The sequence below is a fragment of the Carya illinoinensis genome, chromosome 14, assembly GCF_018687715.1.
Source record: "Carya illinoinensis cultivar Pawnee chromosome 14, C.illinoinensisPawnee_v1, whole genome shotgun sequence".
Lineage (NCBI taxonomy): Eukaryota > Viridiplantae > Streptophyta > Magnoliopsida > Fagales > Juglandaceae > Carya > Carya illinoinensis.
In genome coordinates this window covers 7916097-7935416 of record NC_056765.1, presented here as the reverse complement: position 1 = coordinate 7935416, position 19320 = coordinate 7916097, and the positions used below count along the sequence as shown (strand labels likewise).

Sequence of the window (19320 nt, the reverse complement as noted above, 5' to 3'; positions counted from 1 at the left end):
GCAAGAAATGGCCTTCCCAAAATTATAGGAATTTGAGTGCAAACATCAAATACAGGTTCCGTGTCCAAAACAATGAAATCCACTGGAAAATAAAATTTTCCTACTTGAACTAGCACATCCTCAACTATCCCTCTCGGTATTTTAATTGAACGGTCAGCAAGTTGGAGTGCTACCTTGGTGGGTTTAAGCTCACCAAGACCCAACTGCTCATATACCGAGTAGGGTAGGAGGTTAACACTAGCTCTGAGGTCAAGTAAAGCTTTTTCAATTTTAAAATTTCCAATCACGCAGGAAATTGTTGGACAACCCGGGTCTTTGTACTTTGGTGGAGAATTGTTCTGGAGGATGGCGCTTACCTGCTCAGTGAGAAAAGCCTTCTTCTGCACCTTCATCGTACGCTTTACTGTGCACAAATCTTTTAAAAATTTAGCATACGAAGGAATCTGTTTGATTGCATCTAACAAAGGAATGTTGATTTTTACTTGTTTAAAAATTTCAAGAATATCCGCATTTTGAACCAACTTGTGAGAATGTTGCAATCTTTGGGGAAATGGTGTAGGTATTGGGGCTTTCACAGGCACATCTAATTCAACCTTCTCAAGTTCACCATCACTCTTGGAATTTAAAGAGTTGTTGGTCTCATCAACTTTCGTTGTTGAAATACTCTTATCAATTATTTTTCCACTGCGTAGAGTGGTGATGGACTTGGCATGTTCAAATTTTGAATCAGAGGGATTTGAATTTCTTACCTCAAATTTACCTTTTGGATTTGGTTGAGGTTGAGCAGGAAACTTATCCTTTTCTTGAGCATGTCATGCAGAGGTCAAGTAGCTGATAGAACTTCTCATCTCAGTAATGGCCTGCATTGTCTGAGTGTTGATATTGGCTTGCCCCTGCATAAAAGTCTGTAATGTCTCCTCAAGGGTTTTCTTATGTGGAGGCACATAAGGAGTAGAAGAAGATGGCCCTTGAGGATTTTGATTTATATTTGACTCATTCCTCCAACTAAAATTGGGATGATTTCTCCATCCAGGATTATATGTTTCCGAATATGGGGAAGAAAATGGTCTCCGATAAGAATTCATGACATTTGCTTGTTCGTGCAACACCTCTTTAAAAGCAGGGATTGTTGGACAATCCTGAGTTAGGTGTCCACTAATCTCACAAATGCCACAATTTTCTTCTTCTTTTTCACTGGCCTTAACCGGATTTACCTTCCTAAGTTCCATGGCTTCAACTTTTCTTGTCAGACTTGCTATCCTAGCATTCACATCATCATTTCCTTTAAGAACATACATACCTTCTTGAGACATGGCACTGAGTTTCGGCTTATTTGACCGATCAGAACAATCTGTGTTATCCCAAGATTGGGCATTTTCAGCTAACTGGTCAAAATAGTCCCAAGCGTCATCAGGATCTTTATTTAGAAAATCACCATTACACATCATTTCTACAAACTGACGCATTTGAGATGTTAAACCTTCATAGAAGAAACTAATGGTGCGCCAAGTTTCATAGCCATGATGTGGGCAAGTTAGCAACAATTCTTTAAAACGTTCCCAACACTGAAAAAATGTTTCATTTTCCTTTTGAGAAAAATTCATAATATTTCTGCGAACAGTGTTGGTCCTATGAGTAGGAAAAAACTTTTTTAGAAATTCTCTTTGCATTTCTTGCCATGTGCCAATAGATCTTGGTCTCAAGGAGTTCAACCAATTCTTAGCTTTTTCTTTCAAAGAGAATGGAAACAACTTTAATCTAACAACATCATCATTGATAGTTTGGTTTTGTAAAGTTGCACAAACTTCTTCAAATTCTTTTAGATGCAAATAAGGACTTTCTGAATCCAAGCCATGAAACTTGGGAAGTAATTGGATTACTCCCGGTTTTAAATCAAAATTTCCCATATTCGTAGGAAAAATCATACAAGATGGAGTACTTGTCCTTGTAGGCTGCAAATATTCACGCAAAGTTCTCATTTGCAGATTATTTTGTGCCTTTTCATTTTCTAGTTCGTCATGAACACTACCATTGTCAGCCATGGTATTAGATTGAGAATTTTTAGAATCACCTGACAAAGTATCAACCAATTCACTTAAAATGATTTCCTCTCTTCTCAATCTACCCGTTTGATCACGTTACCACGAGATCATTCATCATAGAGGATTGATCATAGAAAAAATAAAATGCAAAACAAGCAATAAAGTAAAAAAAATTATCACAAAAAAAATTATCACACGTTGCAATCCCCGGCAACGGCGCCAAAAACTTGTTGCGACTAAACTTTGACTCGAATTAATGAATCAAGAATCTCGTGCAGTTTTACCTGCAAGTATACAGGTGTTGTAGTATCTTACAGGATCGAATCCACAGGGATTGACTTTTGTGATAAAGAAAATAAATTCAGACAATGAAACAAAATTACGAAAAGAAACGTGCAATCAAATGAAGATTGATAAAATGAATCAAACTAAAATGATAAAATGAATGGAAAAAGACTAAGGTTTCGAGGATCTGTCTAATAATTTATGATATTGTTTCCTATCAATTTACCTCAATTAAACTAGAATAATGATTCTGTTTAATTGGTAGATTTAGCATTTAAGATCGAGAAAAACAGACGCTTATGATTGAGCGTGAACAATTGATGATTAAAACATTTACAAATCTATTTGAATACCATAGGGATTCCTCAAGCATTCACTGTATTCGGAAATCACAATGAATCAAGACGAGTATATAGATAATCAAATTATCCAAATAAAATCTTTCAATCAATCAAGCTCGCAAAATAGATTTTACGTGGATTCGGAAACAATATGTAAATCATTAAACTTCACCTCTAACCTTAGTATGAAAATTTAGCCAACCATACTCATGAAATGAGCCACGGAAATCAAATGAATATTTTCATAATAAAACTAAAATAATCCAGCTGCCAACCAATCAAGAAGTAAAAATTGAATACCGTAAAAACGTAAAACGTGAAATAAGATAGAGTAAAATCCAAACCAGCCGACCCAAGTTCTCCAGGTCTGGAAACAAAGAGAACGAAGAAGCCACTAAGAAAAATAAAAGAATGAAAACTTAGAGGGAGATTCAGTCCTGTCCGTCCTAAAGAAACTAAACAAAAAAAAACAAGTAAAAATGAAAACCAGCCAACTAAGTTCTGGAAAAAAAAAATGCTAAGAACGAAAAGCAACCAAAAAAAAATAAAATGAGAGAAGTCCAAACGAGAGAGCTGGAAAGAGAGCTTCCGCCCGTCTACTCCCCTGGAAAAGCAACCGACTGCTTTCTTTCCTTTCACAACTCTTAAACCAATCGGCACTTTCCTTCTCTACTCAAACCGACCCCACACATCTCTTCTCACCCTCACTATAATCATGCACTGACCGACTGCTTTCTTTCACTTTCAGCACAACATCTCCTCTCTACTTCAGACCGACCCCACACATCTCTTCTTCCACTCACACGTTGCACATACAAGAATAGAGCTAGAAAACAAATAAAATTCTGGCCGACACTTCTGCACCGATCTCTTCAATTTCCCTCACATCCTCACACCTACTTCCACCTCAATGTCTCTCTATCTCTCTTCCACCGATTCCCCCTCCCTCTACACGTCCAGCATCATATATATATATATATAGCTGCTGATAGTCGTCCACTCCTCCAATCACAATAATTTATTCCATCAATCACCACCGAATTCCCACTCTTCACTCCCCTTTAATCACGGCACCTCACTTTCTTCACACATCAAACTCTCCAGCTCTTGCTGCCAAACCGAAAGCAAGCAGAAAAATGAAAGATAAAAGTCAAGAAAAACAGCTGCTTGCCCCCTTGCTTTTCTTCCAAACTGCTGTCCGGCTTTTCTGCATTGGTGTGCTGTCTGTTTTTTTCTGTTCTGCATGTGCATGTGCTGGTTTGTAGGTCCACGTTTTCTGCATCTGTTTTCTGCATCTGTTTTTCTGCATCTTGGTCCGAATAGTCTGTTGTTGGCATGTGATTCTTTTCCAGCGTGATTGTCTGCTGCTTTGAAGGATTTTTCTGCTGCTGTACATGTGCTGCTGCAAGTGTGAGTTGTTGTCCATGTGATGTGCTGCATGGTTGAATTTTCTGCTTTCTGTTCTGCATGTGTACCGATTTGTTTGAGTGCTGTTGTGGGTCCAGCTGTGTGCATGTGATGTCCGAGTGAGTTTGTTTGCTTTTAGCATGTGTGAGTTTGTGTTGCATGCATGTGAGGTGCTTGTCTTGTTTCATGTGAAACAATTGCATTATAAATCTTTTTAAGCACCAAAATACTAGAATTTATCAATTGAATCAAGTAATGTGATCTATTGCATAATTAAGTACTTAAATCATTTTTATTAAACAATTTGTTCGCTTAAGTAACTTAATCATGCAATTTTAGCGTTTCATCACACCCCCCAACTAGCTTATTGCTAGACTCTAGCAAACAAAGCGAATGAATTCATGCAAAGGTGAGATTACCAACTACAATTTCAGAAAATCCAAAAAAAAAATCACATGCTATGAAATAGACTTGTTGAGTTTAAGAACACTGGAGATAGATTAATATGAATTTTGTATCAACTAAGAGATTTATACACAACTTAGATAATCAACCAAGGGAATTACATGTAACAAAGCTTGCTTTCTTTCAAGTGCATGGGAATGGGGTTAGAATTCCAAGATCGACAACCAAGAGACATTAACAATTTCAATCACAACAACCAATCTGAGAAAACCACATGGTCTTACTCTAATTCAAAACCATTGTAGTGGCGGCTTTCACGCTATTACACTTTGAAAGGCACCTATTTTTTTTTTGTAAGGACCCCGGTAATAGGCAGCCTTTTCCACTACACAAACATAATTTTTGTTTTTTTTTTATGTTTTTAGATTTCCTAGTGGGGGAATCGGACCTATGAATGTGCGCCTACCCACACTTTCACAAGTCAGCCCTTACCACTAGTCTACCTAAAGGATTTTTTTTTTATTTTTTTTTTTTATTTTTTATTTTTTTGGATCCCTGGCTTGTCCCTTTTTCTCATTTAATTCATTTCAGATTTCTTCCTAAGCCATTAGGATATGGTTCATTAGAGTCTCAAACAATTGAAGTGTAAATCAACCAACAATGACTCAATGTAGTCTTTCTAGGCCTTCCTGGTAAGTGTTGTGTGTGTTTTAGCAAAACTTTTAACATCTTTCCCTTGGTTTAACAACTAAATAAAATGGATAAGTCCCTCTTTTGACATATACTCATATTTGCACTACATTCCACATGTTTCATGACCTCAACAAATCTTTTTTTTTTATTTATTATTTTTTTTAACACATTTTTAAGAGAATTTTAACACAATTTTAACCGAAAACCCTCCCCCAACTAAATGTGACATTGTCCTCAATGTTCAGCAATTGAATATTCGATGATGTATGCTATACAGACATGAATTGGAGCAAGATAAACACTGCAGAACATATATTGAGACGAAAATGATTAAACAGAGAGAAAAGAATTCACCTGAGATACTCGAGTGCACACAAGGAGTAGATTTCTGTCAAAGTTAAAAACACAAAAGAAAACAAAAAAAGGAAAAACAAAACAAACACATACGGTATATACAATGAGGAATCAGAAATTAATTCTGATACGCAGGATCCTCCAGAGTAGTGGACTCAACCTCTGGAGTAAAATCATCCAAAAATGGTTTCAACCTTTGTCTATTAACCTTAAAAACATTACCATTCTCTGAATTTTCTATCTCAATGGCCCCAAAAGGATAAACAGTTTTTACAACAAAGGGACTAATCCATCGGGATCGAAGTTTGCCAGGAAACAAATGGAGCCTTGCATTATACAACAAAACTTTTTGTGAAGGCTCAAAAGATTTTCGAAAAATATTTTTGTCATGAAAAATTTTCATTCTCTCCTTGGCAATACGAGAATTTTCGCAAGCTTCATTCCTGATTTCCTCTAACTCATTAAGCTGAAACTTACGAAGAGAGCAAGCTTTATCCAAATCAAAATTAAATTTCTTGATTGCCCAATAAGCTTTGTGTTCCAATTCCACAGGTAAGTGACATGCCTTTCCAAAAATGAGTCGATATGGGGACATACCAATCAGGGTTTTAAAAGCAGTACGGTATGCCCAAAGTGCGTCGGTTAGTCGTAAAGACCAATCTTTGCAGCTTGGGTTAACCGTCTTTTCCAAAAAATTTTTGATCTCCCGATTAGATACCTCAACTTGGCCACTTGTCTGTGGATGATAAGGGGTAGCAACCTTATGGATAATACCATATTTTCGCATTAAGGCCTCGAAAGGCTTATTACAAAAATGCTTACCCCCATCACTGATAATGGCTCGAGGTGTTCCAAACCTTGATAAAATATTTTCTTTCAGAAATTTCAGTACCACTTTGTGGTCATTGTTTTTGCATGGAATAGCCTCAATCCATTTGGACACATAATCCACAGCTACCAAAATGTAGAGATTGCCAAAAGAAACTGGGAAGGGTCCCATGAAATCAATGCCCCAACAATCAAATATTTCAACAACCAACATTGGATTTAATGGCATCATATTCCGGCTGGTAATCCCTCCCAATTTTTGACAGCGCTCACTAGTTTTACAAAATTCATGGGTGTCTTTGAAAATGGTAGGCCAATAGAAGCCACATTGCAAAATTTTAAAAGCAGTTTTCTTTCCAGAAAAGTGGCCACCACATGCTCCAGAGTGACAAAAAGATATCACACTTTGAAATTCGTTATTGGGAACACATCGTCTAATTATCTGATCTGGGCAATATTTAAATAGATATGATCATCCCAAAAGAATTTTCTTACCTCCACAAAAAATTTCCTCTTATCTTGTTGAGTCCAAATGTGAGGAATTTCACCTGTAGCAAGAAAATTAGCAATGTCAGCATACCATGGCACTTGAGATATACCAAAGAGTTGCTCATCTGGAAATGTGTCTTTAATAGGAACTGTCTCTACGGAATCTGAAAGAACAAGTCTAGACAGATGATCAGCAACAACATTCTCAACTCTTTTTTTATCTTTGATTATCAAATCAAATTCTTGCAACAAAAGGATCCATCTAAGTAACCTGGGCTTTGCATCTTTTTTCACTAAAAGGTACTTTAACGCAGCATGATCAGTAAAGATAACAATTTGAGATCCAATCAAATAAGAGCGAAATTTGTCAAGTGCAAAAATTACTGCAAGTAACTCTTTTTCAGTTGTTGAATAATTCATTTGAGCACTGTTTAAAGTTCTACTTGCATAATAAATAACACAAGGCTTTTTGTCCCTACGTTGGCCCAACACAGCTCTAACAGCATAATCACTAGCATCACACATAATCTCAAATGGTAAATTCCAATCAGGTAATTGCATAATTGGGGCTGAAATCAACATACCTTTTAGCTTTGTAAAAGCTAACTCACAATCATCAGTCCACACAAAAGAATTTTCCTTTGACAATAAATTGCACAAAGGTCTAGAAATTGTGCTGAAGCCTTTAATGAACCTCCTGTAAAAACCTGCATGACCTAGAAAAGATCTGATATCCCTGATGTTCTTTGGGATGGGCAATTTAGAAATTAATTCAATTTTGGCCTTGTCCACTTCAAAACCTTGAGAAGAAACAATGTGACCAAGAACAATCCCTTGAGTGACCATAAAATGACACTTCTCCCAGTTTAAAATCAAATTCTTTTCTTTGCATCTAATCAGCACTTTTTCCAAATGAGTCAAACATTCATCAAATGAATCACCAAAAATAGAAAAATCATCCATGAATATTTCAACGAAACGCTCTACCATGTCACTGAATATGCTCATCATGCATCGTTGAAATGTAGCAGGAGCATTACAAAGTCCGAATGGCATCCTTCGATATGCAAAGGTACCAAATGGACATGTAAAAGTGGTCTTTTCTTGGTCTTCAGGAGCAATCTCAATTTGGTTATATCCAGAATAACCATCAAGGAAGCAATAGAACTTATGGCCCGCTACACGTTCAATGATTTGATCCATGAATGGTAGGGGAAAATGATCCTTTCTGGTGACAGAATTCAGTTTTCTGTAATCAATGCACATACGCCAACCAGTAGTAACTCTAGTTGGGATCAATTCATTGTTAGCATTCTTAACTACAGTCACACCAAATTTCTTGGGTACCACCTGCGTGGGACTAACCCATTTATTGTCAGAAATAGGGTAAATGATCCCTACATCCAGAAGTTTTAACACCTCTGCTTTGACAACTTCTTTCATGTTGGGGTTTAGTCTACGCTGTATTTCTCTAGAGGGTTTAGAATTGTCCTCTAGATAAATCCTGTGGGTACAAATCAAAGGACTGATACCTTTGAAATCAGCTATGGTCCATCCTATTGCCTCTTTGTGTTCAATGAGAACACCAATTAATTTTTTCTCCTGAATTTCATCCAGTCTTGATGAAATGACCACTGGTAATGTCTCTGCTTGGCCTAAAAATGCATATTTGAGATCAGCAGGTAGAGGTTTCAAGTCGAGTTTTGGTGTTTGCACACTTGAGGAGAGAGACACGACATCATGAGGTGGTAATTCCTCAAAACGTGTTCTCCATTTATCAATGTCCATTATAGGAGTAGATTCTAGCAAAAAATTCATAGATGCAAGCACAGAATCATCATCAAAGTTTATACCATGAACCAAACAAGCCTCAAGAGGGTCAGAGAAACTTGACAAATCAAATTTATTTTGAACAAGAGTTTGGATCAGATTCACTTCCTGCACATCATCATCATCACCAGGTTGTTTGCAAATATTGAAAATATTCAACTCCAAAGTCATGTTGCCAAAAGAAATTACCATCACACCACTCCTACAATTTATTAAAGCATTTGAGGTCGCAAGAAATGGCCTTCCCAAAATTATAGGAATTTGAGTGCAAACATCAAATACAGGTTCCGTGTCCAAAACAATGAAATCCACTGGAAAATAAAATTTTCCTACTTGAACTAGCACATCCTCAACTATCCCTCTCGGTATTTTAATTGAACGGTCAGCAAGTTGGAGTGCTACCTTGGTGGGTTTAAGCTCACCAAGACCCAACTGCTCATATACCGAGTAGGGTAGGAGGTTAACACTAGCTCTGAGGTCAAGTAAAGCTTTTTCAATTTTAAAATTTCCAATCACGCAGGAAATTGTTGGACAACCCGGGTCTTTGTACTTTGGTGGAGAATTGTTCTGGAGGATGGCGCTTACCTGCTCAGTGAGAAAAGCCTTCTTCTGCACCTTCATCGTACGCTTTACTGTGCACAAATCTTTTAAAAATTTAGCATACGAAGGAATCTGTTTGATTGCATCTAACAAAGGAATGTTGATTTTTACTTGTTTAAAAATTTCAAGAATATCCGCATTTTGAACCAACTTGTGAGAATGTTGCAATCTTTGGGGAAATGGTGTAGGTATTGGGGCTTTCACAGGCACATCTAATTCAACCTTCTCAAGTTCACCATCACTCTTGGAATTTAAAGAGTTGTTGGTCTCATCAACTTTCGTTGTTGAAATACTCTTATCAATTATTTTTCCACTGCGTAGAGTGGTGATGGACTTGGCATGTTCAAATTTTGAATCAGAGGGATTTGAATTTCTTACCTCAAATTTACCTTTTGGATTTGGTTGAGGTTGAGCAGGAAACTTATCCTTTTCTTGAGCATGTCATGCAGAGGTCAAGTAGCTGATAGAACTTCTCATCTCAGTAATGGCCTGCATTGTCTGAGTGTTGATATTGGCTTGCCCCTGCATAAAAGTCTGTAATGTCTCCTCAAGGGTTTTCTTATGTGGAGGCACATAAGGAGTAGAAGAAGATGGCCCTTGAGGATTTTGATTTATATTTGACTCATTCCTCCAACTAAAATTGGGATGATTTCTCCATCCAGGATTATATGTTTCCGAATATGGGGAAGAAAATGGTCTCCGATAAGAATTCATGACATTTGCTTGTTCGTGCAACACCTCTTTAAAAGCAGGGATTGTTGGACAATCCTGAGTTAGGTGTCCACTAATCTCACAAATGCCACAATTTTCTTCTTCTTTTTCACTGGCCTTAACCGGATTTACCTTCCTAAGTTCCATGGCTTCAACTTTTCTTGTCAGACTTGCTATCCTAGCATTCACATCATCATTTCCTTTAAGAACATACATACCTTCTTGAGACATGGCACTGAGTTTCGGCTTATTTGACCGATCAGAACAATCTGTGTTATCCCAAGATTGGGCATTTTCAGCTAACTGGTCAAAATAGTCCCAAGCGTCATCAGGATCTTTATTTAGAAAATCACCATTACACATCATTTCTACAAACTGACGCATTTGAGATGTTAAACCTTCATAGAAGAAACTAATGGTGCGCCAAGTTTCATAGCCATGATGTGGGCAAGTTAGCAACAATTCTTTAAAACGTTCCCAACACTGAAAAAATGTTTCATTTTCCTTTTGAGAAAAATTCATAATATTTCTGCGAAGAGTGTTGGTCCTATGAGTAGGAAAAAACTTTTTTAGAAATTCTCTTTGCATTTCTTGCCATGTGCCAATAGATCTTGGTCTCAAGGAGTTCAACCAATTCTTAGCTTTTTCTTTCAAAGAGAATGGAAACAACTTTAATCTAACAACATCATCATTGATAGTTTGGTTTTGTAAAGTTGCACAAACTTCTTCAAATTCTTTTAGATGCAAATAAGGACTTTCTGAATCCAAGCCATGAAACTTGGGAAGTAATTGGATTACTCCCGGTTTTAAATCAAAATTTCCCATATTCGTAGGAAAAATCATACAAGATGGAGTACTTGTCCTTGTAGGCTGCAAATATTCACGCAAAGTTCTCATTTGCAGATTATTTTGTGCCTTTTCATTTTCTAGTTCGTCATGAACACTACCATTGTCAGCCATGGTATTAGATTGAGAATTTTTAGAATCACCTGACAAAGTATCAACCAATTCACTTAAAATGATTTCCTCTCTTCTCAATCTACCCGTTTGATCACGTTACCACGAGATCATTCATCATAGAGGATTGATCATAGAAAAAATAAAATGCAAAACAAGCAATAAAGTAAAAAAAATTATCACAAAAAAAATTATCACACGTTGCAATCCCCGGCAACGGCGCCAAAAACTTGTTGCGACTAAACTTTGACTCGAATTAATGAATCAAGAATCTCGTGCAGTTTTACCTGCAAGTATACAGGTGTTGTAGTATCTTACAGGATCGAATCCACAGGGATTGACTTTTGTGATAAAGAAAATAAATTCAGACAATGAAACAGAATTACGAAAAGAAACGTGCAATCAAATGAAGATTGATAAAATGAATCAAACTAAAATGATAAAATGAATGGAAAAAGACTAAGGTTTCGAGGATCTGTCTAATAATTTATGATATTGTTTCCTATCAATTTACCTCAATTAAACTAGAATAATGATTCTGTTTAATTGGTAGATTTAGCATTTAAGATCGAGAAAAACAGACGCTTATGATTGAGCGTGAACGATTGATGATTAAAACATTTACAAATCTATTTGAATACCATAGGGATTCCTCAAGCATTCACTGTATTCGGAAATCACAATGAATCAAGACGAGTATATAGATAATCAAATTATCCAAATAAAATCTTTCAATCAATCAAGCTCGCAAAATAGATTTTACGTGGATTCGGAAACAATATGTAAATCATTAAACTTCACCTCTAACCTTAGTATGAAAATTTAGCCAACCATACTCATGAAATGAGCCACGGAAATCAAATGAATATTTTCATAATAAAACTAAAATAATCCAGCTGCCAACCAATCAAGAAGTAAAAATTGAATACCGTAAAAACGTAAAACGTGAAATAAGATAGAGTAAAATCCAAACCAGCCGACCCAAGTTCTCCAGGTCTGGAAACAAAGAGAACGAAGAAGCCACTAAGAAAAATAAAAGAATGAAAACTTAGAGGGAGATTCAGTCCTGTCCGTCCTAAAGAAACTAAACAAAAAAAAACAAGTAAAAATGAAAACCAGCCAACTAAGTTCTGGAAAAAAAAAATGCTAAGAACGAAAAGCAACCAAAAAAAAATAAAATGAGAGAAGTCCAAACGAGAGAGCTGGAAAGAGAGCTTCCGCCCGTCTACTCCCCTGGAAAAGCAACCGACTGCTTTCTTTCCTTTCACAACTCTTAAACCAATCGGCACTTTCCTTCTCTACTCAAACCGACCCCACACATCTCTTCTCACCCTCACTATAATCATGCACTGACCGACTGCTTTCTTTCACTTTCAGCACAACATCTCCTCTCTACTTCAGACCGACCCCACACATCTCTTCTTCCACTCACACGTTGCACATACAAGAATAGAGCTAGAAAACAAATAAAATTCTGGCCGACACTTCTGCACCGATCTCTTCAATTTCCCTCACATCCTCACACCTACTTCCACCTCAATGTCTCTCTATCTCTCTTCCACCGATTCCCCCTCCCTCTACACGTCCAGCATCATATATATATATATATAGCTGCTGATAGTCGTCCACTCCTCCAATCACAATAATTTATTCCATCAATCACCACCGAATTCCCACTCTTCACTCCCCTTTAATCACGGCACCTCACTTTCTTCACACATCAAACTCTCCAGCTCTTGCTGCCAAACCGAAAGCAAGCAGAAAAATGAAAGATAAAAGTCAAGAAAAACAGCTGCTTGCCCCCTTGCTTTTCTTCCAAACTGCTGTCCGGCTTTTCTGCATTGGTGTGCTGTCTGTTTTTTTCTGTTCTGCATGTGCATGTGCTGGTTTGTAGGTCCACGTTTTCTGCATCTGTTTTCTGCATCTGTTTTTCTGCATCTTGGTCCGAATAGTCTGTTGTTGGCATGTGATTCTTTTCCAGCGTGATTGTCTGCTGCTTTGAAGGATTTTTCTGCTGCTGTACATGTGCTGCTGCAAGTGTGAGTTGTTGTCCATGTGATGTGCTGCATGGTTGAATTTTCTGCTTTCTGTTCTGCATGTGTACCGATTTGTTTGAGTGCTGTTGTGGGTCCAGCTGTGTGCATGTGATGTCCGAGTGAGTTTGTTTGCTTTTAGCATGTGTGAGTTTGTGTTGCATGCATGTGAGGTGCTTGTCTTGTTTCATGTGAAACAATTGCATTATAAATCTTTTTAAGCACCAAAATACTAGAATTTATCAATTGAATCAAGTAATGTGATCTATTGCATAATTAAGTACTTAAATCATTTTTATTAAACAATTTGTTCGCTTAAGTAACTTAATCATGCAATTTTAGCGTTTCATCACACCCCCCAACTAGCTTATTGCTAGACTCTAGCAAACAAAGCGAATGAATTCATGCAAAGGTGAGATTACCAACTACAATTTCAGAAAATCCAAAAAAAAAATCACATGCTATGAAATAGACTTGTTGAGTTTAAGAACACTGGAGATAGATTAATATGAATTTTGTATCAACTAAGAGATTTATACACAACTTAGATAATCAACCAAGGGAATTACATGTAACAAAGCTTGCTTTCTTTCAAGTGCATGGGAATGGGGTTAGAATTCCAAGATCGACAACCAAGAGACATTAACAATTTCAATCACAACAACCAATCTGAGAAAACCACATGGTCTTACTCTAATTCAAAACCATTGTAGTGGCGGCTTTCACGCTATTACACTTTGAAAGGCACCTATTTTTTTTTTGTAAGGACCCCGGTAATAGGCAGCCTTTTCCACTACACAAACATAATTTTTGTTTTTTTTTTATGTTTTTAGATTTCCTAGTGGGGGAATCGGACCTATGAATGTGCGCCTACCCACACTTTCACAAGTCAGCCCTTACCACTAGTCTACCTAAAGGATTTTTTTTTTATTTTTTTTTTTTATTTTTTATTTTTTTGGATCCCTGGCTTGTCCCTTTTTCTCATTTAATTCATTTCAGATTTCTTCCTAAGCCATTAGGATATGGTTCATTAGAGTCTCAAACAATTGAAGTGTAAATCAACCAACAATGACTCAATGTAGTCTTTCTAGGCCTTTCTGGTAAGTGTTGTGTGTGTTTTAGCAAAACTTTTAACATCTTTCCCTTGGTTTAACAACTAAATAAAATGGATAAGTCCCTCTTTTGACATATACTCATATTTGCACTACATTCCACATGTTTCATGACCTCAACAAATCTTTTTTTTTTATTTATTATTTTTTTTAACACATTTTTAAGAGAATTTTAACACAATTTTAACCGAAAACCCTCCCCCAACTAAATGTGACATTGTCCTCAATGTTCAGCAATTGAATATTCGATGATGTATGCTATACAGACATGAATTGGAGCAAGATAAACACTGCAGAACATATATTGAGACGAAAATGATTAAACAGAGAGAAAAGAATTCACCTGAGATACTCGAGTGCACACAAGGAGTAGATTTCTGTCAAAGTTAAAAACACAAAAGAAAACAAAAAAAGGAAAAACAAAACAAACACATACGGTATATACAATGAGGAATCAGAAATTAATTCTGATACGCAGGATCCTCCAGAGTAGTGGACTCAACCTCTGGAGTAAAATCATCCAAAAATGGTTTCAACCTTTGTCTATTAACCTTAAAAACATTACCATTCTCTGAATTTTCTATCTCAATGGCCCCAAAAGGATAAACAGTTTTTACAACAAAGGGACTAATCCATCGGGATCGAAGTTTGCCAGGAAACAAATGGAGCCTTGCATTATACAACAAAACTTTTTGTGAAGGCTCAAAAGATTTTCGAAAAATATTTTTGTCATGAAAAATTTTCATTCTCTCCTTGGCAATACGAGAATTTTCGCAAGCTTCATTCCTGATTTCCTCTAACTCATTAAGCTGAAACTTACGAAGAGAGCAAGCTTTATCCAAATCAAAATTAAATTTCTTGATTGCCCAATAAGCTTTGTGTTCCAATTCCACAGGTAAGTGACATGCCTTTCCAAAAATGAGTCGATATGGGGACATACCAATCAGGGTTTTAAAAGCAGTACGGTATGCCCAAAGTGCGTCGGTTAGTCGTAAAGACCAATCTTTGCAGCTTGGGTTAACCGTCTTTTCCAAAAAATTTTTGATCTCCCGATTAGATACCTCAACTTGGCCACTTGTCTGTGGATGATAAGGGGTAGCAACCTTATGGATAATACCATATTTTCGCATTAAGGCCTCGAAAGGCTTATTACAAAAATGCTTACCCCCATCACTGATAATGGCTCGAGGTGTTCCAAACCTTGATAAAATATTTTCTTTCAGAAATTTCAGTACCACTTTGTGGTCATTGTTTTTGCATGGAATAGCCTCAATCCATTTGGACACATAATCCACAGCTACCAAAATGTAGAGATTGCCAAAAGAAACTGGGAAGGGTCCCATGAAATCAATGCCCCAACAATCAAATATTTCAACAACCAACATTGGATTTAATGGCATCATATTCCGGCTGGTAATCCCTCCCAATTTTTGACAGCGCTCACTAGTTTTACAAAATTCATGGGTGTCTTTGAAAATGGTAGGCCAATAGAAGCCACATTGCAAAATTTTAAAAGCAGTTTTCTTTCCAGAAAAGTGGCCACCACATGCTCCAGAGTGACAAAAAGATATCACACTTTGAAATTCGTTATTGGGAACACATCGTCTAATTATCTGATCTGGGCAATATTTAAATAGATATGATCATCCCAAAAGAATTTTCTTACCTCCACAAAAAATTTCCTCTTATCTTGTTGAGTCCAAATGTGAGGAATTTCACCTGTAGCAAGAAAATTAGCAATGTCAGCATACCATGGCACTTGAGATATACCAAAGAGTTGCTCATCTGGAAATGTGTCTTTAATAGGAACTGTCTCTACGGAATCTGAAAGAACAAGTCTAGACAGATGATCAGCAACAACATTCTCAACTCTTTTTTTATCTTTGATTATCAAATCAAATTCTTGCAACAAAAGGATCCATCTAAGTAACCTGGGCTTTGCATCTTTTTTCACTAAAAGGTACTTTAACGCAGCATGATCAGTAAAGATAACAATTTGAGATCCAATCAAATAAGAGCGAAATTTGTCAAGTGCAAAAATTACTGCAAGTAACTCTTTTTCAGTTGTTGAATAATTCATTTGAGCACTGTTTAAAGTTCTACTTGCATAATAAATAACACAAGGCTTTTTGTCCCTACGTTGGCCCAACACAGCTCTAACAGCATAATCACTAGCATCACACATAATCTCAAATGGTAAATTCCAATCAGGTAATTGCATAATTGGGGCTGAAATCAACATACCTTTTAGCTTTGTAAAAGCTAACTCACAATCATCAGTCCACACAAAAGAATTTTCCTTTGACAATAAATTGCACAAAGGTCTAGAAATTGTGCTGAAGCCTTTAATGAACCTCCTGTAAAAACCTGCATGACCTAGAAAAGATCTGATATCCCTGATGTTCTTTGGGATGGGCAATTTAGAAATTAATTCAATTTTGGCCTTGTCCACTTCAAAACCTTGAGAAGAAACAATGTGACCAAGAACAATCCCTTGAGTGACCATAAAATGACACTTCTCCCAGTTTAAAATCAAATTCTTTTCTTTGCATCTAATCAGCACTTTTTCCAAATGAGTCAAACATTCATCAAATGAATCACCAAAAATAGAAAAATCATCCATGAATATTTCAACGAAACGCTCTACCATGTCACTGAATATGCTCATCATGCATCGTTGAAATGTAGCAGGAGCATTACAAAGTCCGAATGGCATCCTTCGATATGCAAAGGTACCAAATGGACATGTAAAAGTGGTCTTTTCTTGGTCTTCAGGAGCAATCTCAATTTGGTTATATCCAGAATAACCATCAAGGAAGCAATAGAACTTATGGCCCGCTACACGTTCAATGATTTGATCCATGAATGGTAGGGGAAAATGATCCTTTCTGGTGACAGAATTCAGTTTTCTGTAATCAATGCACATACGCCAACCAGTAGTAACTCTAGTTGGGATCAATTCATTGTTAGCATTCTTAACTACAGTCACACCAAATTTCTTGGGTACCACCTGCGTGGGACTAACCCATTTATTGTCAGAAATAGGGTAAATGATCCCTACATCCAGAAGTTTTAACACCTCTGCTTTGACAACTTCTTTCATGTTGGGGTTTAGTCTACGCTGTATTTCTCTAGAGGGTTTAGAATTGTCCTCTAGATAAATCCTGTGGGTACAAATCAAAGGACTGATACCTTTGAAATCAGCTATGGTCCATCCTATTGCCTCTTTGTGTTCAATGAGAACACCAATTAATTTTTTCTCCTGAATTTCATCCAGTCTTGATGAAATGACCACTGGTAATGTCTCTGCTTGGCCTAAAAATGCATATTTGAGATCAGCAGGTAGAGGTTTCAAGTCGAGTTTTGGTGTTTGCACACTTGAGGAGAGAGACACGACATCATGAGGTGGTAATTCCTCAAAACGTGTTCTCCATTTATCAATGTCCATTATAGGAGTAGATTCTAGCAAAAAATTCATAGATGCAAGCACAGAATCATCATCAAAGTTTATACCATGAACCAAACAAGCCTCAAGAGGGTCAGAGAAACTTGACAAATCAAATTTATTTTGAACAAGAGTTTGGATCAGATTCACTTCCTGCACATCATCATCATCACCAGGTTGTTTGCAAATATTGAAAATATTCAACTCCAAAGTCATGTTGCCAAAAGAAATTACCATCACACCACTCCTACAATTTATTAAAGCATTTGAGGTCGCAAGAAATGGCCTTCCCAAAATTATAGGAATTTGAGTGCAAACATCAAATACAGGTTCCGTGTCCAAAACAATGAAATCCACTGGAAAATAAAATTTTTCTACTTGAACTAGCACATCCTCAACTATCCCTCTCGGTATTTTAATTGAACGGTCAGCAAGTTGGAGTGCTACCTTGGTGGGTTTAAGCTCACCAAGACCCAACTGCTCATATACCGAGTAGGGTAGGAGGTTAACACTAGCTCTGAGGTCAAGTAAAGCTTTTTCAATTTTAAAATTTCCAATCACGCAGGAAATTGTTGGACAACCCGGGTCTTTGTACTTTGGTGGAGAATTGTTCTGGAGGATGGCGCTTACCTGCTCAGTGAGAAAAGCCTTCTTCTGCACCTTCATCGTACGCTTTACTGTGCACAAATCTTTTAAAAATTTAGCATACGAAGGAATCTGTTTGATTGCATCTAACAAGGAATGTTGATTTTTACTTGTTAAAAATTTCAAGAATATCCGCATTTTGAACCAACTTGTGAGAATGTTGCAATCTTTGGGGAAATGGTGTAGGTATTGGGGCTTTCACAGGCACATCTAATTCAACCTTCTCAAGTTCACCATCACTCTTGGAATTTAAAGAGTTGTTGGTCTCATCAACTTTCGTTGTTGAAATACTCTTATCAATTATTTTTCCACTGCGTAGAGTGGTGATGGACTTGGCATGTTCAAATTTTGAATCAGAGGGATTTGAATTTCTTACCTCAAATTTACCTTTTGGATTTGGTTGAGGTTGAGCAGGAAACTTATCCTTTTCTTGAGCATGTCATGCAGAGGTCAAGTAGCTGATAGAACTTCTCATCTCAGTAATGGCCTGCATTGTCTGAGTGTTGATATTGGCTTGCCCCTGCATAAAAGTCTGTAATGTCTCCTCAAGGGTTTTCTTATGTGGAGGCACATAAGGAGTAGAAGAAGATGGCCCTTGAGGATTTTGATTTATATTTGACTCATTCCTCCAACTAAAATTGGGATGATTTCTCCATCCAGGATTATATGTTTCCGAATATGGGGAAGAAAATGGTCTCCGATAAGAATTCATGACATTTGCTTGTTCGTGCAACACCTCTTTAAAAGCAGGGATTGTTGGACAATCCTGAGTTAGGTGTCCACTAATCTCACAAATGCCACAATTTTCTTCTTCTTTTTCACTGGCCTTAACCGGATTTACCTTCCTAAGTTCCATGGCTTCAACTTTTCTTGTCAGACTTGCTATCCTAGCATTCACATCATCATTTCCTTTAAGAACATACATACCTTCTTGAGACATGGCACTGAGTTTCGGCTTATTTGACCGATCAGAAACAATCTGTGTTATCCCAAGATTGGGCATTTTCAGCTAACTGGTCAAAATAGTCCCAAGCGTCATCAGGATCTTTATTTAGAAAATCACCATTACACATCATTTCTACAAACTGACGCATTTGAGATGTTAAACCTTCATAGAAGAAACTAATGGTGCGCCAAGTTTCA

The 19320-nt window shown here is 36.9% G+C and overlaps 2 non-coding genes across 2 annotated transcripts; both read left to right on the top strand.

The window, feature by feature from the left end:
* Positions 1-1515: 1515 nt before the first annotated feature.
* LOC122295257 lies at positions 1516-1619 on the top strand. The gene has a single exon (XR_006237919.1). It is a non-coding gene; the product is annotated as a small nucleolar RNA R71 (small nucleolar RNA).
* Positions 1620-10418: 8799 nt separating this feature from the next.
* On the top strand, positions 10419-10522 carry LOC122295229. The gene has a single exon (XR_006237892.1). It is a non-coding gene; the product is annotated as a small nucleolar RNA R71 (small nucleolar RNA).
* The last annotated feature ends 8798 nt before the right edge of the window (positions 10523-19320 follow it).